Raw genomic sequence first — 25,325 nt, forward strand, 5'->3', positions numbered from 1 at the left:
GATAATGTAAACTTGGCTGTACAGTTTTGAAATTTGGTCGCATTAATGCCGTAGCATACCGCCACCACCATCACCCACAGTGCTAACAACGTGTGTGGGCGTCAACAGATAGACAGTCACGCAGGCATTTATTCGTAAGCTTCTTTTGATTTAGCATGCAAAATGTCCGCGAGCAATACACGAAGCTAGCCAGCTGTGCAGCGAGTAAGCGTTGAAAATGGTTGCCAGTAAGCATTTAAGTAATATACTGAGGTTGCCAGTGAAGGGAAAGTATACAGTGGGTGAGAAGCAGTGAAACCCACCTAGGCAGGCGAATCATTTGGGCGAACTGAAATTGATATTCGACTGGGATTTGCTGCTCCAAAAGCAATAGTGCCGCTTTTCTATGCAAATATAGGCGAATTGCAAATAAGAAAAGGAAAACAAAAAAAGCATATTGCCAGTGTAAGGTGAGTGTAAACAGAAAGCGGAGAACATGTGAGTAGAGAATTTCAAAGCTTGTGCGATTCGATACGACATTTCTGCTGTCTGCCCAGGCAAGCTCTGGCTCTGCAATCGAAAATACATATGTATGTATGTAATAATGTATGAACGATTATTTGAATATCTGCTCATGTATAAAGATAGGTATATGAATGCATACGAGGGTTGCCTTCTACATTTTGCGCCCAAGAATGGAATCACAGTAACAAAATAATGAACTGTTTTTCAAAATATTCTCCTTGCACATCAATACACTTCTGCATTCCATTGAACCAATTTTCAGAGCACTTTTGGCACTCCGTAGTGAATACCTCCAAAGAGAGCTATTAAGAGGCTTCAAAATCTATCTCAGGCTTTGAAAAACGTTGACCTCGCATTTTATTTTTGATGTTCGTGAACAAAAAGGAACCAGTAGGTGCCACATCAGGGCTGTAAGGCGGATGACTTATTAACTTGATCTCTTGAATCTCAAAAACTCTTCTGTGAGTCGAAATGTGAGAGCTCGCATTGTCTTGGTGAAGAATGATTCATTTTCGGCGGTTGGTTTTCTTTGATTCTTCGAAAACGTTTCCAAAGAAATAGCTCTTTTAAGTTTTTCTTGTGGTACAGTTGCGACGTGACCAAATTTTCCGAAAAAACAGTAGACCGTTTGCTTTGGGGTGCTTTTTCCGCGGACCACTTTTATTGGATTAAGCTTGTCTTGCAACACTCATACTGTCGATTTCTGCTCTGTTTCCGCCTTATATAGGTATGTAATAGATACAAGATTTTTTACTTGTTTCGATATCATAGGCATGCTTTTAACCACCGTGATTGAATTTCTTCAACATTTCTTTTTACCAATCGACACGAGTCGGTTTTTGGGCAATTGCCAAGTTATGCGGTATCTATCGAGAATAAATCTTCTTCTGCTCATGAAATATTAAATGTAAGCTGGCCCACTAATGCCGAAGGATATCTCTATCACGCAATGCGAGTATGTTACAAGACGTTCTTGCGTTTTCAATTGACGCACAGGCACAATAACCGTTTTTGAACGACCTTCATCCTGCAATGACTGCACCCAAGTGCAAAATAAAAGTTATCACTGTGGTGTACGAGTATTGCGCAGGAAATGTTAATCGGTCATGAACTGCCTGCTAACTTCTTTAAACGACACAGAAAGAGCAAAATGCAAACGCTTTTAAAGCGCAGATAAATTTTAGCAGGAATTAACGAGTGCTTGTTTGGTTTGGACCAGAAGTTCAGAAGGAATCACAGCGAGGACATTTAGGTGAAGTAGAAAGTACTTAATGATTTCTTTTTTCTTAATTTTGAATACGACTCAACTGGACAACTCCTGTCATTTTATGCATATTTTTGACGATTGACCTGCTTATTTAGAAATATCAAAAGTTCGTGGGCAAACAGTGCAAACCAAGGCAATCTTTCCAAGTAGACAGCATTAGAACGTGGGGAAAATCTGTACCAAGGCTATTATCTCTGTCTTCACTGACGGCTCCAAGATGGAAGTAGGAGCAGAGGTTTTCTCTAAATTAGCCAATTTATCTATTTCTTAACAGCTGCCGAATGTTGCTGCTAGTGTTTTGCAGACAGAAGTCTTTGCAGACATACTTAGGAGCGAGGGAGATATCAATATTTTTTCCGAAAATCAAGCTGCAATCAAGACTCGCACGACGCCATGGTTGAGATCCAAATTAGTCAACTTCTGTGAGGAGATAAAATCTTTTGGGTAGGCTGGTGATATTTCTCTGATCTGGACTCTGATTCTCTGATTCCAGGACATAGGAACATAGAGGGAAATAAAATTGCTGATGAGCTTGCCAGGAAGGGGTCGACTGAATCGGTCTCAGAGGTCTTCCATTAGGTCATGGGGATCGTCCTAACTGTTATTAATGAGGAATTGCAAAACTTATTTTTCAGGAAAGCACAGATCAGATGGAGTTTAATTTCTTCGCACGCTGTTTCGAAAATCTTATGACCCATCCTAATACGGTATCGCAAATATTCTTGGGGACTCCACGCCATTCAATTTCCAAACTTTTAGCTGTGCTTACCGGCCATTGGGCGATCGGCGCTCACGGAGAAAGGCTGGTTTTACAATTTAACGCCCATTGCAGAAGCTGTAGGGACCTTTTAGAGAAGAAGACTGTTGAGCACTTTTTCTGTGCATGTCCGGGATTAGCACCCAGACAGTTAAGATCACTGGGTGCTCCTTTCTTCCACAACCTGGAGCAGTACTCCAACCTAAATCCCATCAATCTGCTCCATTACATCAACAGCTCTGGTTGGCAGTAGATATCTGGCCGTTGGAGGTCTGAAAATGGTATCAAAACGGCGCTTTAGTGCTAGTGCCAGTCTGGTGCTTCAATCATTTCACCTACCTACTTATCACTCGCCGAACTGAAGTGAGTTAGCAACGATTGTGCGATTTTACCTCGCTGGATTTGTTCTTTTGGGGTTTTTTGAAGTAACAGGTTTATTAACCTAACATTGGTAGGCCAATAAGCCGTAATCGACGAATCTCCTCAAAGTCAACATAAGCCAGACAAACCTATGCAGCGGCGGATTCGTGAAACCGAACAACATTTGACATTTGAACGTTGCGCAAATAAAACAAAATCATTAATAGTAGTACTTCTCACATGACTTATTTCATTTCATTTCAACAATGATGCGGCCCTAATGCGAACCCCTTTTTTATATATTCTTTTGCATTGCTAGCAATGTATTGCAGGCAATCTGAGTCAGAGCAGGCTTTATGACTCTTTTGGGGATACTTTTCATAGTAAACAAATAGATACAAATCAGATTGTTGGGCATTTGCCCTGCTTGTAGTATCAGCTGAAATACTCGTATGTAGGTATGTATCCGCTGTGCAGAATGTAAGAACTGCTTTACAAGTTTATTAGCGAAAAGAGTGAAATTTTCGTGATAATAAAAATTTACACTGGAGACATGAACATTTCGTGTGCATGTATAAGAAGATTAGTAGCAAACCTATGCAGGATTGTATGCGTACGAACATTTGTTATAACCCTGCGGTGAAAAACCAAACTGGTAGCCCAAGAACTAGTTCAAAACTAGTTTCATTTTGATCGATATAAGAAATTTTCGTAGTGATTAATTTTCAGGCACTTGAAATGCGACCAAAGGGCATTGTAATAAAATAATAATAGGCCAAATCATATTTTAAGTTCTAATGATTTCAGAACCAGCTTCATAATATGACTTTAAAGAAAACAAAAACTTGTCAAAAATCAGAGAGGGACTTTCGCGTTTCTTGATTAAAAAGCTGATCTTTTTGCCGGCGAGCACGCCGAATTACACATTAAAACCAATCTGTTTCCGCAATATTTGTATACTCTTAGAGAGAGATTGTGCGCCTTGGTGTACACTGAGTTAAAAAAGATAAAAAAGATTTATAGCAACATTTGAATATGGAGCCTTTAAATGTGTTTGCTTCTGCAGCCTTGAGGTCATATCTTCCGCAGTTTATACAAAAACTAAATCTCAAAGAATGCTCGATATTTTTAGACTCAGCCAAAAAATCTATATCTCACGATTCATTTACAAATATCAACCATTTCAGTGACGACTTGTATGTGCGAGGGGAGAGCTCCTTAATCTAAATGCAAAGACTTTAACTTCTATCGCTTGTCCAGTTCGTAACTTGGATGTCCCAGAAAATGTTCAGCACGTTATTGGTACCTGTCGACATTTTTGTTGTGAAAATTTTGGTGAAAAGACATTCGATCTCTCAAATATAAACATGATTTTGAACGGTAGTGATTATAAAGCTCTTTACAAATTTTTATCCAGCTGCCTCAGATACAGACAGCTAATTCTTAATGAATTCTCGTAATCTGCTTGTTATTTGTTGTGTCCTGATTAATCTATAGTTTCATTTATGCTTTGAATAAGTAATGTTGAAGAACAAAAAAAGTTAACTAAAGATTATTTGGGATATTTTTATTTATTATACTTACAACTTAAGTTTATCAACTTAAATAAATCCTTCGTCACAGTATTTCCTTCCAAAGAGGAATGGGATAACGGGCTTATTGTTAAGAAAAATTACCATATATAAACATTTACACAGATGGCTCAAAACTAGACAACAATGTAGGTGCAGGGATTTACTCCGATAAACTCGGAGTATGCCAATCATTTCGCTTACCTGATCATTGCAGTGTATTTCAGGCGGAAGTCACTGCCATAAAAAGGGACTTACAGTAATAAAAGCGAGAGTATTATCCACAAATGAAGTCTTCATATACTCGGACAGTCAAGTGGCAATAGAAGCGCTTGAATCTAAAACACCCTCGTCAAAAACAGTTTTAGAATGTTGTAAACTTCTAAATGACGTATCTTAGTGCTACAAAGTGCACCTTATCTGGGGGCCAGGCCACAGGAATATAACAGGAAACTGCAAGGCGGATGAAGTTGCTCGAACCGGTACAACGCTCGATCTCCAACCGGATAAGGCGCTGATACCCATGCCTATAGCCACTTGTAATTTACTTATAGAGAGGGAAACCATCAAAAAGGTAAATACAAGCTGGCAAAACCTCACAACATGCGAACTAAGCAGACAGATATGGCCAAACTGGAACAGCGGTCGATCAAAAATCTTGTTAAGATTTAACAGAGAAGCTATAAGAAAAATGATAGGGGCATTAACTGGTAATTGTTTAATAGGCAGCTACGCTAGAAGGTTAGGACTCCCGTACTTCGATTTCTGTAGAAGCTGTCTTAATACAGAAGAAGAGGAAACAGTCAGACACCTTTTATGTGAGTGTGAAAACTTGTCGTAAGACACACTTAGACATTCGGCAGGTCCATTGTGATACCACTGGAGCATATCCTTACTCTACGTGTTCCTTTTCAAACCATCCGGTTGCTTTAATAAACGAGCAGAGCTTCGTTAGTTTTAGATGGGCTATATCCGCTACATCGGTTAGAAATGCTGTATCGAGAGTGCGCAGCCTTCTCATAGCTAGGCTTTCACACTCACATAAAAGGTGTCTGACTGTTTCCTCTTCTTCTGTATTAAGACAGCTTCTACAGAAATCGAAGTAAGGGAGTCCTAACCTTCTAGCGTGGCTGCCTATTAAACAATTACCAGTTAAAACACCTATCATTTTTTTTATAGATTCTCTGTTGAATCTTAGCAAGATCTTCGATCGACCGCTGTTCCAGTTCGGCCATGTCTGTCTGCTTAGTTCGCATGTTGTGAGTTGTTGCCAGATTGTATTTACCTTTTTGATGGTTTCCCTGTCTATAAGTAATTTACAAGTGGATATGGGCATGGGTATCAGCGTCTTATCCGGTTCGAGATCGAGCTTTGTACCGGTTCTTGCAAGTTCATCCGCCTTGCAGTTTCCTGCGATGTTCCTGTGGCCTGGTACCCAGATAAGGTGCACTTTGTAGCGCTTAGATACGTCATCTAGTAGTTTAAAACATTCTAGAACTGTTTTTGACGAGTGTGTTTTTGATTCCAGCGCTTTTATGGCTCCTTGACTGTCCGAGTAAATGAAGACTTCATTTGCGGATAATACTCTCGTTTTTATTTCTTTAAGTCCCTCTTTTATGGCAGTGACTTCCGCCTGAAATACACTGCAATGATCAGGTAAGCGAAATGATTGGCATACTCCGAGTTTGTCGGAGTAGACCCCTCCACCTACTTGGTTGTCCAGTTTTGAGCCATCTGTGTAGATGTTTAAGTCATTTATCTTAACAATGAGCCCGTTATCCCATTCCTCTTTGGAAGGAAATACTGTGACAAAGGATTTATCGAAATTGATGTCCTTGGTCCTACAGAAATCCGTTGTGCCGTTGTGGAATTGTTCTAAAATTGAGGAGTGCCCTCTTTGGTACGTTCTGAGTAGGCCGATTTCTCTTCGTCTGAGAGTTGCTTTGGCAGCTGTTTGCTTACCGTACTGCTCTATTGGTAAAATGTTAAGCATAATATTTAGTGCATCTGTGGGTGTGGTTCTGAGGGCCCCGCAGATGCAAAGACTGGCCATTCTTTGTACGTGTGCCATGGTTCTTTTGATGTACAATTTATCTAAAGCTGGCCACCATACTAATATGCCGTATGTTAGGATTGGTCTGACAATTGCCGTGTAAAGCCAGTATACGATAGATGGGAGAGACCCCAACTTAGTCTTATTAGCTGTTTACAAGAGTATAGTGCTATTGTCGCCCTTTTTACTCTATCTTCGACATTTGCCTTCCAAGTTAGCTTTCGGTCTAGTATTAGACCTAAGTAGCGGGCCTCATCACTAAATGACAGTGCCGTTCCACCTAGGGTCGGAGGAGCTATATTTGGAATTTTATGCTTCCTGGTAAATAGGATGAGTTCAGTTTTATTGGGGTTGACTCTTAGCCCATTTGCTTTTGACCAGTTTTCAACCATGTTTAGTAAATCTTGCATGACTTCTCTAAGTGTATTGGGGAATTTCCCTCTTACTACCATTGCAACATCGTCCGCATATGCTACGACGTTTTGTCCTCTCTCCTCTAGGCTCTTTAGCAATGAGTTTAGTGCCAGCACCCATAGGAGAGGGGACAGCACACCGCCTAGGGTTGCGATCACAAATCTGCTCAAGAGCATGTTTTTGATGAACTCAACCAGAGCGCCAGAGATCCCGAAATCCGTCAGTGCCTTTATTATGGTATCCGGTAGGATGTTGTTGAATGCGCCCTCGATGTCTAGAAAGGCTACCAGTGTGAATTCTTTATTATCCATTGACTTCTCGATTTCTGTAACAAGTGAGTTAAGTGCTGTTTCAGTTGATTTTCCTTAACAGTACGCATGTTGTGAGATGCTGAGCTTATTAGGGCTGATGTTAGCCTTAATATGCTCTTCTAAAATTCTTTCTAATGTTTTTAGCAGAAAGGAGGATAGGCTAATTGGCCTGAAATCCACTAACGATAAGCAATTCGCAAATGGCGCTCTGGGAGATTGCACCAGTGTTTAAACCCTACCGTTTGCTACACATTTCTTAACATGTTATTAGGATGCATTTCGTTATCTACATTTCATAATCTAACAAAAACATTTCGTTCGGTCACTCATCATTGCGGCACCTTTATCCTATTATACTAAAGGTACGGTTTAATTATTTTATTGCTCTACTACACTCTGCTGGTAGGATCTTAAAGGCGCATGATAGTTTAGTCTCCTGTTTATGACAGGCGGAACAATACGAACTTACAGTAAAATTATGGCTAATTATGGCATCCCGTACATAAAGTGTTAAGTGAAGAGTAATTAAAATCTATGCATATGGTAATCGGCGGCCGCCGTAGTCGAATGGGTTGGTGCGTGATTATCACTCGGAATTCACAGAGAGAACGTTAGTTCGAATCTCGGTGAAAAATTAAGAAAAACATTTTCTAATAGCGGTCGCTCCTCGGCAGGCAATGGCAAATCTCCGAATGTATTTCTGCCATGAAAAAGCTCCTCATAAAAATATCTGCCGTTCGGAGTCGGCTTAAACCTGTAGGCCCCCCCATTTGTGGAACAACATCAAGACGCACACCACAAATAGGTGGAGGAGCTCGGCCAAACACCCAAAAACGGGTGTACGCGCCAATTATATAATGTATATCGACTTTAAAGCGTTTTCCTGAAACTTGTTATTTGTGAAGCCAACAATAATAAATCAGCCAATTTCTTTTTAATGAAAATTGGTTTTTTCACCTCCATGTGCTATAAAAAACAGAAAAAAATACGTAGAGAAAATTATGAGTTATGATATACTACATATATACAGGTTCAGAGTTTTCCCGAAATTCGCCAAAGCTCAAACTTGTTCTAGGTAATACATATCTATGTACTTCCCCCATACGGTAACATAACGTAACCTAAATCACTCTGGTAATTGTATAAAAAAATTTCGAAATACATACCCATACACCCAGATACAAGTGCAAGCACACTAATAGCTTTTGCACCACAGGTAGACATACCTACACGAGTATCAACCTACGCGTAACGCCAGCTACACTGAAATTGACCTTCATTCAGCATTATTTGAAATTAAAATTGATTTTCACATATCCCTACATCTTTCATCCGCTGAGGAATTAATGCCTATGAATTAACAGCATATGAAATGCAAATGTGGTCGACACGAACCTGTGAACAATAAGTGATGCTGACCGTAATCCGATATAAAATTTACAGTTCGAATGTGCTTGCATACTCGGTGCTTGCTAATACGAGTTCATGGATATGAGTAAGTATATATGTACATACAGTATATATGTACATACAGTATATACAGAAAGTATTTCTACAAGCGAGAAAAATCGAGTATTTGTCTTTTGGCTCCTTAAAAAAAAAATTGGAAAAAATAGAAAATTAATGCAAGCACTTATTTCTTATTTTATGTTCTTCGTGGTAGCTTAAACAGCTTCTACTTGCTTTACCGGGGAGTGAATAAGATTTTCGCTGTCATATTGACCCAAACCATCTTGTCATTCTTCCAATATTTCGACTTTGTTTCTTCAAAATCGTCACAAGTTTTATATTGGACTCATATCTGGAATTCGGTCTAGCATCTCGATAACTCGATCACAGTTATAAACCAAGCCATATTTTCATCATTAACCAAGTAAAAAAATTAATATTATTGGGTTGGGGAATAAGTTCATAGCGTTTTTATATTTTCTTTTATGTTACACCGATTTGTTTGCTGTTTGGCAAAGGGTAGGTATTCATTTGATGGAACTCTTTCTGCTCTACGAAATTATGTTAATTGTATATTATTTTTGAGCTATTTAATTTTTTATTAGTTAGCCCAGGAGGCAAAAATCGCAAAGAAGTGTATTTGCTTTTCATCGAGTTCAAAAAGGTAGCGAAGCAGCCCGGGACATTTGCAACGTGTATGGAGAATGTGTCATAGGCGAGTCTACAGCATGGAAATGGTTTGCAAAGTTCAAAAATGGCGACTTTGTCGTCGATGACACGTCACAAAGGCCTTCTGAATTCGATGAAGAACGTATCAAATCAGTTTTGAAGGAGAACGATCGTCAAACCAGTCGTGGATTGGATGCAGAAATGAACTGCGATCGTAAAACAATTCTCAATCACCTTCATTCAATGGGATTTATCGAAAATTTGGGAGCCTGGGTACCTGAGTAGTTGAGTGCCTTACGAGCTCAATGATAAAAACAAAGAAAGTCGCCTTCAAATTGCTGTTCAACATTGCGCCCGCCATCGAGCAACACGCGCTTTTTGTACCGAATCGTCACGGGAGATGAGATTGGTGCCTATACATCAATATGAAGCAAAGAAAGGAGTGAGTGTCTCCAGGAGATACGTCAAGGCCGAGAGTCAAACTATATCTTCATCCAAAGAAGGTCATGATATGTGTTTGATGGAACTGGGAGGTCATGATGCACTGGAAAATGCTCGAAAAGAATGCCGCGGTCAACATGGAGCTCTACATTGACCAGCTACACCACGTGAATGAGGCTATTTGACTGAAAAGACCTGATTGACATGATCAAACCATACTCTTTCACCCCAGGCCCCATGTTGCACAAATCGTCCAAATGTATTCCAAGGATGACCATCTTTTCCGCTCCCTGTCAAACCATATGAAGGGCGTTACCTTCGATAACAAAGAGATCCTTAAAAACTGGCTCAACAACTTCTTTGACACCGGACCAGGCGATTTTTGGCGGAACGGCATCAACAAATTGGTCGAGCGGTGGGAAGAGGTTGTAAACCGCAACGGTGAATATATAATTGATCAACTTATTGATATGATTATTGTTTTTTTGTTTAAATAAAAGTCTTCAGTAAAAATGCTACGAACTTAACCTAATAATAAACTAAAAAATGTAGAAAAAAGTATAAAACAATCTTGCCCTTTTCGAAAACATTTTCCTGACAAACTGTAATTACGCTTAAATTAATCACTCTATCGGAAAATTCAGCACCCTACCGGAAGATTTATAATTTTGTACATGGCGTTGTACATATTTGACACTTGTAAACCGAACAGCTGCAGTAAACAAGCAGACAAGCAATGAGACACGTACAGGTCAAAATAAAGATTTCTATCAGTCAAAATATTTTTTTATTTACTAAACAAAGTATTCAAAAACGAAATTGGATGATTAATTTTGCGCCACCTTGCACTAGATACGTAAATAGGAGATGTTGGCTATTTCTAAAAATTTAAAGCACATATTTTAAAAATTAATTATCATATTTCGCATTAATAAAGCTTTGAAAGCCGTTTACGCCACAGTTTTATGCTTTGGATACACAGAGGACTATTTTTCAGAAAAAACTTTGCCCTGTCATAAATATATTCCAAGGTTTGCCATCCTTCGCCAAGGGGAGGCTGTTGTTGAAAAGAAAAAAGTTTTTTGATATTTCATATCCCCGGTGAGAATCGCACTAATCCACTCGCCTATGTGGGCTGCCAATCGCATTAAGATCGTAAAATAAAACTGTTCGAATGTATGTAGGCGAAGCCTAAGTATTAAATTTTCAATTTGCGTTAAATGACCACGAAATGGCTAAACGCTCATAGATGCCGCAGTAAAAATGTTCACCGCTAAAAGTTAATAAAATTTGTAGTCAACAAGAGACCAAGCAAAAAAATAAAAGAGATATGTGCATACAATGCAAATGAGGAAACGGAAACAAGAACAACAATGCAAGAAACAAAGAAAACTGCGCATAGCAGCAGCATCCGCGAAATGCGCAGGGAAAGGATACGTTTCTAGCTTAATAAATTAAATTTTCAGTTGCTGACAGCGTCAGCGACCAACGCCGCACAGCCTTCCACGAGCAAGGTCCCGCATGGCAAACAGGAAGTGCGAACAGCGTGAAGCTACAAACATACATACATATACACGTACATAAACGCAGTCATTTGTGGTTGCCACTTTCGACTTACTGACGGCTCACTGGTCGCTGTGCTTGGTTGGGCACTTTAGTGAGACGAAAGTCAAGTAGTTGGTGCCAAGGAAGTAAATGTAATTAAGTGCGGTTGTACATAAATGTCCTAAAAATGTGTGAAACCTTTAAAACAAAAGAACGTGGCACTCACACCAAAGTGACATCGCTAATAATAATGAGCAGTAGCAACTACATAAATGGTGAGAGTTTATATGGAGAAAAGAAATGAAATTTTTCCAACAGTGAAACTCACTTTTTTCAAGTTGAATTTAAATTAAAATTGGCCATGTCTCGAGGATGAACGTAAGTGCTCCGGCACGGCTGTCCTTAGAGAGGGAAACTACTGGCGGGCGACCAGGAAGAGGAAGACCTAATCTCCGTTGGGTAGATCAAGTGAGGCATAACCGGGCAGCACTTCGCGCCAGCAAGCAGCGAACCGAGCTAGATGGCGCAATGCTTTAGATTCGGCCAAAACCGACATACGGTTGTAGTGCCATCTAAGTAAGTAAGTAAGTTAAAGTAAAATTTATATTCTAAAGAAAGAAAACAAATAAAATTTCCATTCTTTACATGTACTTCCCCTTCTACTTTTTCTTGAATGGAGCGATAACCGCTTAAGCGATTTTGGGCGCGTTTCACAAAGTCGTTTCTTTTTGGTGCTAATCGATGCTAGTTGGACACACTAAGTGAATCCAAGTCCTTGATTCACATGATTTCTCCAAAGCAGGGGACACCTTCCTCTTCATCTGCTACCACTAGCTGGTACCACATCCATTCGGACGTGCATAATGAAAGCCTTGTAGAGTGTTAGTTCTGTTCGTCGAGAGCGGACTTTTCTATTCAATTGCCTACTTAGTCTGGAGTACCACTTTTTGGCAAGAGAGATTCTACGTCGGATTTCAAGACTGACATTGTTATCGGTGTTAATGCGGGCTCCTAAATAAACGAAGTCTTTTACAACCTCGAAATTATAACTGTCAATACTGTCAAGACTCTAACCACTATTAATTCATTTGCAAAATTAAAATGACTGTTCATCGGTGGAAATTTGGTTTGTTTGGTAAATGTTTCACTGTTAATTCATGTGGCAGCCATACTTCAATTTTCTTATATCATGAACTTTTCGACATAGTTGAAATCTGTTTTTGTCATTAACCAATTTCAATCCACTGACTTTTTCGGCAATACGTTGATCAGAGCGAGGCTCACCTTCAACACTCGATTAAGAAGAGAACCTATTGAATGGAAATGAGCAAACCAGCTCCCTGTTGTTTTTCAAGTTGCCGCATTAAGTTCATAAAAGTCACGTGCCCCTGCTACGCCGCATTATTATATTATAATTCTAATTTCCACTTTAGAGTAAAAAGGTCAAAAGTGGCTAAAATATTAAATTTTTACGTTCACATTCAAGTACAAGTAACTTTTCAACTTTGCTATTCGTGTTTAAAACCATTTCTGTTTGCACTTTGCTACCGAACTTTTTAGACAACTCAATATTTGTGCGACATCGTGTGGGCTGCTAGTAGGTGAAAAATATGTAGATACATTCTATACTATGTTGTTGGCACAGTTGAGTACACGTAAACTGTGCTCGATTCCTTTTGCATACTCCTGCATAAATGCATTGTTATGCAACCACGTTGAGAGTGACACCATTTAAACAATGAACTGATTAGGTATGTAAGTGTGTGCACAATATGTACGAGTATGGATGCATCTATGTGACTGTCTGGCCATCTGACTGGTTGACAAACAATTAACAATGTGGGCAACGAAGTATGCACTGACACTTACGTTGCTGTGTGCCACTTAGACGACACCACCACCACCAACACAACATCCACCTATTCTAATTTCTATCTGATGATTATCTGTCGATTGAAATGTGCGCATTTTTTGCTTACTCAACTTAACTGTCATCTGATGGGTGCACTTCAGCATAGGAGGAAAAGTTTCAAGTGAGATATCTAAATAATAAGGTCTGCCATTGTTGTTGAAGGAAACGGCTGGGCAGGTGAAATGCTGCATGTATAAATTTGTATATTGACAATGATCATAATGCAACAGCATATTTGGATGTAAAGGATTTTTTTTTAGGGTTATGCACTCTAGGGTGCGTCACCCTATCGGAAGATCTATAATTTTTGCAAATGGTGTTAAATAATTTGAGACCTCGATCTTCCAAATAGTTTCTTCGTATTAGCTCATATTAGATTATTATTTACTAGATATAAAAGAGAAATTCGGTATAAATCGATCCATTTTGTTATGCAAAGGGGTTTTCAATAACAGGTGTTATTTTGAATAGCCCGTTCGGTAGATGTCACTTTTGAAGATGTCATTTTTTGATATTTGACAAGTAGAAACTACGCCATTAATAAAAATGTAACGATACACGCCTAAACAACGCATTGAAATTATTAAAATTCCCCATAAAAATGGTGAACATTTGGCAGAGACGGTTCGTAAAACTCGAACGTTTTTGGGACATCGTGAAGCACCGTGTCGGACTGCAATACAAAAATTGGTGAAAAAATTCGAGCTGTTGGGACAAGTTAGTGATGTGAAGTATAAAACCCGTGCACGCGGCTCAAGAACAACCGAAAATATTGCTGTTGTAGCCGAAGTGTTGAACAAAACCCAGGTTTGTCCATTCCTCGTCGTTCTTTGGAATTAGGCATTCCACAAACGTCATTACACCGTATTTTGCATAAAGATTTGGGTCTTAAGGCTTATAAAGTCCAATTAACTACAAGAACTCAAGCCGGTCGATCATCAACAACGTCGTGTCTTTGCTGATTGGGTCGTTGAAATGCATGTAAATTATCCGGAATCCCATTGGAAAATCATCTTGAGTGATGAGGCCCATTTCCACCTCGGTGGCTTCGTCAACAAGCAAAATTGTCGGATCTGGGGCTCAGAAAATCCAACACTTATTGCTGAAAAGCCTCTCTATCCTCAACGCGTGACTGTTTGGTTCGGTTTATGGTCCGGCGCAATCATTGGACCTTACTTTTTAGAAAATGAAGCTGGAGCAACAGTTACGGTGAATGGATTGCGCTATCGAGAGATGATTAACGATTTTTTTGTGGCCGAAATTTGGATGGTATTGATCTGGACAATGTTTATTTTCAACAAGACGGCGCTACGTGCCACACAAGCAATGAAACCATTGATCTTTTACGGGAATATCACCTCTTACATGAACATGGAACAGTTATGGACCTCTTTTGGCACCAGTTGTTAGATTATAAGCATTTGCATGCAGTTAATTTAGTATGCAATTCTGAGAACATATGTTTACTTGGTGCTGGCTTTGGGTAGATCCATCGAAAGTTCTGTGCCTTAAAAAAGAAACACCCGTTCAATGCACACTGTGAAGTGTACATGAATAAGTTCTGTACATATGTAGAACAACTGTATGTGGATATATTACCAGCATTGTTGTTTTTTATTCTTATTTCCATATCCATGTGTGAGTGAGTAGCTATTTCACCGAGTGGCATTTCCAACCAAGTGGGCATAGGAAAAATATTACAATTGCAATCAAACGCAGGTGGCCAGACGAATATGCTGGAGTTTGTTTTTGGACAGGTCTGAAACTTTTCTATGGCCTCTTTTTTAAACAATGACTGGCTGGGCTAACATTGCAAATACATGTAAAGGTATTATTATGTAACCGAGCGAATTGCGAGTATATTTGCATACGCTATGTTGAACATTCAGAAAGTCAGTAAAACTTTATTAAATAGGATTAAATCAAATACGCTCTGTTTTATTATCATTGAGTAAAGCAGACAACTGTTCACAATTTAATTAGCAAAAAGTAGAATGAAACAAGCAGACAACGTAGTTAGCTTGTGTACACTTTATTTCAGGGACCATTACATTTGATCCTAATAAATTAAAAAAAAAATGGTTCTAAATACTCACTCTACGATATTAATATGGATATAGAATGAAAGGGGATATATATTTAATTGCTAAAAAAATTATTTTTTTATTCTTTCTTTTTATCTTATATTATTTTTCACCGGGACAAATATAGCAATGATCTTTAAAATGCTTGAAATTTTCGAAAGAATTATTTTGAAAAATAAGAACACTTTATATGTAATATGTAATATACATACCTTAACTTCATGCTTCTTGCTGTAACACACTTATAAGTACAAAGAATAGCTGAGTTTTCCTTCTATGCCATAGAGCATATCAAAGGGATACTTCGTTTTACGTTTCATTCATACAGCCATTTAAAAAATAAAATGATGTGAAAATGGAAAACTGAGTATGCAATTACTATATAAAGTCTTTAATTTCATGTGCATATGAAACTAACTTTTACTGCCGCAAGGAGTTTTTGGAGTTGAATGGAACAATGAAAGCCAGTATTAAAGAATTCACTATTGAACTATAACCTTCTGCCATTTTATAAGAATAGTGAAAACAGGTTAAATCGATATCTGTACATACGTATAGTACGAGGATTCGCGACAAGGAAGACAGTCTCTTTTATACTGAAAGTCACAAAATTTTACTCTCTTTTAGCGTCCCTGTATTTTTTTTTCTTTCTTACTGTCTTTTTTATGTGTAACTGATTCTATTGTGCAAACAACGATTTGTACGCATATAGCCTAGAAAGCAGGCCTTGGGGAAGCATGTCTTAAGGGCCTGGGTAGCGTTTCCACAATAGTCGCTTGTACGTTATGGAAAGGACCCGGATTCGAAAACGGCTAAACATTTTCTTCAGTGGCGTTCTAGAAAAATGTATGGGAAAAAATTAAAGATAATACAATTGGTTTTGGGAATTATTGTTTTGTTGTATTCTCTTAAATAGAAAATCGAAAACCGCATTTGCCACAATTTGGGGCATGCATCAGCGAAAATAAATTTCGGTCATACATTTCTACAACAGTCGCTTTTGGGTAAATACCCGGCTAAGCGCTGTCACTTCAGTAGCTTTCTAAAAAAATGTATGTTAAGAAATTAAAGATAATAAAATTTTTTTTGGGAATTATTGTTTTTAATTATTTTTGAAAGGAAAGTCGAAACCAGCACTTGCCACAATTTCGGGCATGCAACAGCGAACTTGCCACGACATACTATATTTTCTAACGTATAAAAGTCTACGTAGACTTTTTTTAACAATAATCAAATTAAATTTTCGGTCATTCGGAACGTACCTTGATTTATATCCGACTAAGCATTCTAGAAAAAATTATGGAGACAAATTAACAGAACTGTCTTTGGAACTTATTGCTTATATTTATTTTCGAATGGAAAATCGAAAACTGAACTTGCCACAATTTGAAGCACGCAACAGCGAACTTGCCACAAAATATTTTCCTTCATATACAAGTCCTAAGGTGACTTTTTTAACGATAATTAAACTAAATTTTCGGTCATACATTTCTACAACAGTCGATTTTACGTTAACTAAACGACTTATATGTATATCCGGATAAGCATTTTGACTTCAGTGGCATTCTAGAAAAATTTATGGGGAGAAATTAAACACATGTTTTTTTGTTTTATTTTCGAAGGGAAAATCGAAAACTGAACTTGCCACAATTTGGGGCGCGCAACAGTGAACTTGCCACAAAATATTTTCCTTCATATAAAAGTCCTATGTTGACTTTTTTAACGATAATTAAACTAAATTTTCAATTACATTCAAACAACGGTCACTTCTGTATTACAGGAATTAAGCACTGCCCCTTCAGTAGCATTCTGAAAAATTTATCGGTACAAAATGGAGACAATGAAATTTGTTTTAGAAATTATTATTTTTAATTATTCTTGAATGGAAAATAGAAAATCGCATTTGCCCCACTTGGGGCATGCAACAGTGAACTTGCCACAAAATGTTTCACTCATATATAGCACTTTACTATACATAAAAGTCTTAAAGCGCAATTTTTAACGATTTTTAAATTTTCTGTCATACATCGACTTTCGTTTTAAAGCAGAAAAATAAAAGTTCTAATATCAGTCATAAAGAGACTTGCATTTCTCGTTTAAAATATATGAAAGTCATAAAATAATACATTGGGATGAATTTAATTTTACGAGTTAAAAATAACATATTCTCTTTCCTTTTTTTGCAATCTTTAAAATCAAATCGGGTATGAAAAAAAGCTAAGCAAATTTAAACTTTTGGTATTTAGAAATACGTCTACTCGTATGACTACGATATACTTCTCAAGCTGATTTTTTCATTCTTCGGTCCTTTTCCCTTCTATTAACATTCGCATTAATTGCTGACGCAGAAGTAATTCATAAAATAGAATTAAAATATCAAATAAAACAACGCAATTTAAGTGCTGATTACACTTGCGATGAAGCGCAACTTCAAGTAAATCGAAAGTTAAAATACACGCACTTGCAAAAAATCATGTTAACCTACTACTTTTCGAGAGGGTCTTCTCGCTTGTCAACTTAGTTGACTGATATAGAGCAAATGTTTATATGCGTGTACTTGTGCATATGTTTTGATGATGATGCTTTTTAGGTTTTCGGGGAGAAAATAATAGATGTGCCCTCCTTTTCTACGCTTCGTTGATAGCTTGACTCTGTAAGAAAACGCATTGCCAGCTACTTGCACGGATATTATACTCCAGAGCTACTGTATGTGTAAGTGTATTCGTATTCCATGCGAGCAGTCAAGGGGCTAACGACACATTTGTGTTTTGCGATATTTCTTCAGCAATGTAGAGGGGGAAATGCTTAAACTGCTGACAGCTGCAATTTGATGTTTTTATTAAAAAAGAGGTGAAGATATAGAAAAGTAATAGAAAGTAAAAAAGAAAATTGGCTCACAGCGATGGTTAGACGTACAAGGAAAACTGTGTTGGCTGAAAAAAGTGTACTTGCCAAAAAATATACGTACGAGCAAAATACATAAAGTTTTATGAGTATGTATATATACACGCATTCGTTGTATTCGTTGGAAATAAAGTTTGGTACATTGAAGTTGCTCGAAATGCACTGGCACTTGCAGCTGCTCTTGTCTCTGTGCTTTTTCTGCACTTAAAATGTACAAATTTTTTTTATTTTCCAACAAAAGCAAAATGGACTCTAGCATAACGAAGGCGATTGTTCCTTTATTTCCTAATTTCCTATAAAGAAGTTACTGAACCACTAGGATTTCGGTTAATGTCATAAATTTCCTTGAAATGTTTCGTATTTTTACTTGAATAAAAATGTTTTTCTCCCGCCTGCTTTGTTGCATTGAAGTTCAATGTAATGAGAATGACTATTGCTCATACGCCCGGGCTAACGAAGCCATAGAACGACAAGAGAAAGCTTTGAACAATTTTATTTTAATTTTGCCATTTGTGGAAGTTGGCGTATAAAATCACATTTGAAAGTAATGGGAATGCTGTAAAACTTGCACATCGTTGAGCAACACAAAGAATATTCCATCTATTTTCTCATAAGACAGATAAGCGTAAAGCCACAAAAAACGCATTTTACTTAAACTCGCTCGTTATCTTCGAAAGCATAAAAGCATGAGTAGAGGTTGCCCACACTCATACACACATACACACAAGAGTATTACGACTGTGGGTTCATCATAAATTATAGTAAATTCCCAGGAAATGGTATTATATTCTGAAAATAACATCAACGCATTGACAAGTAGCTGAAAAGCGAACGTACATTTCTTGGCGTGTCATTTCGAGTTTTACGTGTCGTGAGCTGAAAGGGGAGTGCGTCGCTGAAGAATTCATGGTGTTAACAAACCCTTACATCCGTTTTTGAATGTAGGCAAGTATGTAAGTACGTATGAGTGTGCAGCGTGTCATGACCCTTATGGGAAATTAAATATCGATATGAAGAGTCCGCCTTTTAGTCTAGTAATTTTGTCTGAAAAGACGAAACTTCAATGCAAAAAGAAAAAAAATTATAAAACAATACATTGTAGGAATATTTACTTATGACTTAGAATAAGGACATATACAAACTGAACTCTGAGCGAGGCTTGCGAAATATAATAAATGCTCCAATATGCCTCTTTGGCATACTAAAGAGGGGAAAATAAGTAAAAGCATTCAGTAAAAATAGGAAAATAAAAAGATGTTTGCAAAATTTAGTACCTACTAAGCTGATATTTCGATAGTAGTGTAGTTCTTCTAGTTCTCAGATCCAATATTTTATAAATTACTCGAATGTAACGAAAGAAATATTTTATAAATTTTTCTAAAAATTGATTTATTTGTAGGCTAGTTAAAGCTTGATTATTTCACTTCAAAGCTGATGCAGTTAATCAAGGTTGAAGTCAACTCAAAATTTTCAAGCTGAAATTTATCTGGAAAATATTTCACTGATATGAATATCTTTATTTGATATTATCGTTAGGGTGCGCAATGCGACTTTAAAAAATATATTTGAACCACGTAAAAAGTTCGAAATATTATTTATTTCACTTTATATACTTCGCCGTTCTGCGTGATAAAGTGTGGCCATTATGAAACAAATTTCGCAATTCTACGAGTGAAGAAGTCACACAAACCTCTTTGAAGGCGAGTTTAATAGAATCGAGAAAATTCGGGAAATACTTGAAAACGTGAGAATCATTTGGTACCACATCAGGGCTACATAAACAGTGTAGGCTTTAATTCGATCAGTTGCTTGCTTTTAATCAAATCAAAAGCCATCGTGGACGTTAATTCGTGCTATGGTAATATTTAGCTCGCTCGGAAACGTCGCGATTAACTTTCCATTTTTTTGTTTTTTTGTCAGTTACCAACCGCTTCAAAAATGGGTCGAATTTGTTACGTTTTAGCAAGGAATCATAGATGTTAGACCGGGTCGCGCGCCATTACTAAAATTCAGCATCATAAAAAAGCCGACGAAATGTTTTTGTTTTTTTTTGTCAACAATCTACTCTAATAGGCGTCAATTGGTCTCAAAAGTTTTTTTGTGTGTTGTTTTGTTGCCAGTGCGGTGTAGGTGCCAATCGTCATCGTCTAGCTCATCTAACGGCAGGCCCGTGTTGTTTCGCCGGGTTGGGTCCAGATGGAGAGGTGAGGAGGTTTAAGAGGGCATCTGAATCGGTGGTTAGTGTCGTGCGGGAACATAATATTGAGTATGTCGGGGTCGATTTTGGATAGGTACAAGTTTAGCCTGCCGTAATTGAGTCGCGTGAGGCAGCTGAAGCTCTTCGTCGACGATGGGCGATTTCTATTCGAGCAACATCATACAACGAACTCCTTTTTGAGGTCAGCGTTAAGGAAATGGTTTTCTGACAAATTTTGCTCTCCTGAGCGATAGAATAAGTGTTGAGAAACGAACTGAACATAAGAACTTAAGTAATGAAGAACACATCGAAATTTCTCTTTTTTCACTTTATTTTGAAGCGCTGTAATGCAGCAGCGGCTTCCTCAAAAACATAACTTGTTTGAAGCGCAATATCACCTTTAACCCTCCGTTGGGCCCTCGGGTGTGGCCATACTTTTCTGGCTAGACTTTTTCAACTTTGGATGTGAATTTAACGTATTTCCATTCTAGCAAACGACTTGAGCTTCCAGGTTGCTTGGTAAAATTAAATTTTCTATTTATGGATATAACCTCTTAAAAAGAATCCTCGAACAGCACGAAAATAGGTCAGACTCGGGTGGCCAACCGAAGGTTTTAAAAAAGGCGTCCAACGGAGAGTTAAATCGTCTTATAATCTGATGCAAGGTACTATATACCACCATAAGGTACATCGTCAGATATGACCTATTAACGAAACGTAACGGAAAATGGTAAGCACTTTTTACTTCGTTGAGTTCAGTTCAGTTTGAACGCTTAAATCCATGTTTTCTTCTATATTTTAAATAAAAATTTAAAAAAGTAATTGGATCACTTGCCCTCAATGCTGGCTTTTCTGGCAGATACCACGAGGATCAACAAGGCGTATTACTGCACTGTAAGAGATTAATGCACACACCACGCCTGACCACACCAATATACTTACATTTGTATATGTAGTTCAGCTTGCCCCACATATTATTCATAACCTTGCATTTACATAACCACACAGACAAATATACATATACACATATATATGTATATATGCATATCCTCCGCTTTCATAATTATTTGCCACTGCCGCCATCATCCCCATTGCAAAGGCCTTTCATGTAATCGAATTGCTTGAACTGTCTTAATTAAAAGCGAACACGATATCATTGCCATCTGTTAAACCGATGGCGTTGCATGTCGCATGCCGTTTTGTTGCTGCTGTTGGTGTTATTGCAGTAAAGCCTTTTACATGTAACCTGCAGACGATTGCCTTGGCTCCTCAAGAAGGCAGAAAATAGTAAAAAGGAGTAGAAGGTCATTTGTGTGTTGCATTTTTAATTTGCCCCACAAATCCTTTTGCCGCTGCCGCTTTTGATCCTGCTGCTACTAGCCGTTCATTCATAGCTATAGCGTTTGGCCGCATAATTTAACAACACCACTTGATGTTCTGTTTCTGAATATACCCTCATATGCAAATGCATAATGTATAAATATGTGGTCAAAACAACGTTTTTCTTGATATACAAAAAACACAAGAAATACATAAATAAATAAATAAAACATAAAAGAACAAAAAATAATTGGTGTCTATAGCCAAAAAAATGAGACGCCCATATTTTTATTTATATTTTTTTAATGTTTGCCGTGGCCTAACACTTCACAAATTATCATTGAATTCGCACGGGCAATACGCACATTTTCGTAAAATATTTCCAGTATTTTCTTGGGACACCCTAATGTACATGCATATTCATATAAAATGAAAATCATGTAGCATCTTGTAAATTTTATAAGAAAAAAGCTGTACTATTTTCAGTAAAAGTCACTGAATTTTTATCGAGAAAGTTCCGTTTTTTTGGTAATTTAAAATTTGTTAAAAATCCTGTTAATTGCGGTGTTGCAGTTTTTCATAAAATAAAAAACGCATGAATTTTTTTATATGAAAAAAATGCGCAACATCTTCAAGGAAAAAATATTAAAAATCAACGCGATTTTTCAGCCACTTAAAACTTGAACTTTATTATACTAAAATTGAACAACCTGCATACAAAAAATGATGCTACGAGCCAAAAAATGTCAAACTTTGCGACACAGCTGTCAGTTGCCAGATTGCAACAACAGGGTTGCCAAATCCCGACATATAAAAGGCACCCCTCGTATTAATTCAATAAAAAAGTGGAATTGTGATCCAAAATTTGTGGCATTTTTTCAATTTTTTGTATAAAATAATTTTTTTTTTTTTTTCAAATAAATTTTAAACTTTACATAGTTTCAGTAAGGGAACGCTCGAACAAAAAAAAATGCATGCTCGGCAAGCAAAGAAAAAAGTTCAAACGGGTCAAAATATTGTGGTGGAATCTATCATTTCAAAGACGCGCGTAATAAATATCACCCCAGTGTTTTATTCCAAAATTTGCTACGACTATACCGAGTTACCATACTTAATATGACCACGATCTATAACTGAGTGTGTTGACAACAGCTGCGATCTGCTTTTTTTACAATGGAAAAATGTGTAGAACAAAGAGTTATCTTAAATTTTGTGTTTCCAGCAAATTTCGTTTGTTAAATAACTGGAAATTTGGAGAAAGACCCACGGTAAATCGTGCACGTGATAAACATAGGCATATGAATGGTATAAAGCTTTCAAAGAGTGCCGAAAAGCGGTAGTTGATTTGGTCGGTCTGGTTTGGTCTGGTCAGTCTTTTGGTCTTCCACTAACGAGGAAAAATCGAAGAAATCAAAAAAACTAATTCTCGACAATCAAACTGCCTCAAGAAATGTTAAGCTCTGTTAAATCCATGCATAACATTATGACTAATATTTTGGGCATGAAACGCGTCACTGCACGACTGGCTCCAAAAGGGCGCAAAGCTATCATTGTGGCAGAGTTTTTGGCCAAAATCTCAACGAACCGTACTCTTCTGACATGTCTAACTTTTGTTTGTTCCCGAAGCTAAATTACCATGGAGGCGTTTTGAATTCACTTCAATTGAGGCCATAAGAGATTCGTAGAAGAAACTGAAGCCTATACCTCAGTTAGCCTACCAGCAATAGATGTCCGATTGGGTCAGTGCGGCATAGTTGTACGAGTATTGCACTAGATGGGCCCTACTTTGAAGGCGACAAAATAAGTTTTGATGACTATATTATTATACTGCGTTACTTTTAATATTTCCGGGTACTTTTTACTCAGAAAGTATAATCAATATTAGTCAAGGCATATCGCAAAAGTTCCCACACTGTTGCAATATTTAGAAAATTAAAAGAAAAAAATTACCAAAAATCATTTATTTTATTCAAAATAGTTCCTTCTGACTCTGTACACGCCTCTTAGCTTATGAGAACGAGAAGCATATGAAACGACTTTTTAACCCCGTTTTTGGAAACCTTGTTCAGGATGGCGGTTGCTGAATGTCTTTAATATCTGCAACACAATTTGAATTATTAATCCAATGTAGTTTTTCAAACAAAAAGAAGTCACACGTAGCTGAATCAAGCGCATACAAAAAGTGGTTGATAGAGAGAATGTCATTTTTGGTCAAAACGTCGCGCCGGGGACAATCCATTTTCACGGTATTCTAATCGAGCACGACGAATTCGCGACAAGAAAATTTTTTTAACACCGAAAGAGAATAATAAAGTATTAACATTTTGACTCAATTCCATGTAACACAGTGAAGATTTTTTTATGAATTCAACTCTATTTTCGTCCATAACAGATCTTGGACGATTTTTTCTAAATCGTGTATACAAGTAAATGGCACTTACAACCTCTTTCTGTTGGATGTTTGGCCGAGATCCATCTCTAATTTGTGGTGTGCGTCTTAATTTTGTTTACACAAAATGGAAGGATCTACAGTTTTAAGCCGTCCCCGAATGGCAGATGGCTTTTTATTAGTAGCTTTTGCAGGACAGAAATACACACGGAGCTTTGCCATTGCTTACCGAACAGTGGCCGCTATTAGAAACAACTTTTTCTATCGTTTGGTGCTTCCGGCCTTTGGTTTCGAACCTGCCGATAGTGACGCACCAATTTATTGTAATACAACAGCAGTCATAATTAAGTTTTCGACCAATGGTTCCAAGTACTGTCACATGAAATGCAAAACCTAAGCTTCCATTAAACCAAATGTCATGAAATATTCACACAATATCCACGAGGGATGCAGAAAATACACCCAGGAAGTGTTAATGAGTAGTGAAGACCTAGTATGTCTGTTACTTCATACCGAACCTTCATCATTTTTCAAATTAGCTCCTGACATGAAAGAATTGCGTATTGCAAACGGCGTATGAGCAGGTAAATAGTCATGCAGTGCATGCATATTTGTCAGAGGATGTGTAATTGAAAGAGATTTTATCATTTTGGCATATTTTTATTTCATTTTATTTTATTTATGCTTATCGTTCTTTCTTCACCTTTCTTTTCTTTTTCTAAACTCCGAGCCAGCATATTTCTACCCTTTTTCATATAAAACTAATAATTCAGCGCTTAATCTAAATCTCAGCAAAATGAAATTGTCGTTTCACATTACCGCCTTGCCATTATACGAAGGAATCCATTAGTAAACTAACTGGAGGTGGGAAAGCAGCAGATGCCAACGACACAGATATTCTTGAATCCGATTAGGTAAGACACGAATAGCTTCGCGTTGATTTATATGCTTTTTGAAGAGAATTCTTTAGTTGCTTATGCTGGGTATGTTTAGGCATAATATGCTTTTCTCTGCTGTCCCCTCCTTTCCATTTACATGCACGTATGTTATCCACCTTGACAGATGCCAGAGATTATGTGCGCTTCGCGTGTTGTTGAATTGAATTGTGTTGAGATTTGTAAAATGCTGCGAAATACGTGCTTTACTTGAGCAAATGTACACAATATTCTAAAAAAAAC

The 25,325-nt window shown here is 37.5% G+C and overlaps 1 protein-coding gene across 8 annotated transcripts in view; it reads right to left on the reverse strand.

Annotated features, from left to right (window-relative positions):
- The window catches only part of LOC128871546 (synapse-associated protein of 47 kDa), a 146,960-nt gene that overhangs the window by 50,655 nt on the left and 70,980 nt on the right, over nt 1-25,325 (reverse strand). The gene's annotated exons all lie outside the window — the stretch shown is intronic.

The sequence above is a fragment of the Anastrepha ludens genome, chromosome 2, assembly GCF_028408465.1.
Source record: "Anastrepha ludens isolate Willacy chromosome 2, idAnaLude1.1, whole genome shotgun sequence".
Lineage (NCBI taxonomy): Eukaryota > Metazoa > Arthropoda > Insecta > Diptera > Tephritidae > Anastrepha > Anastrepha ludens.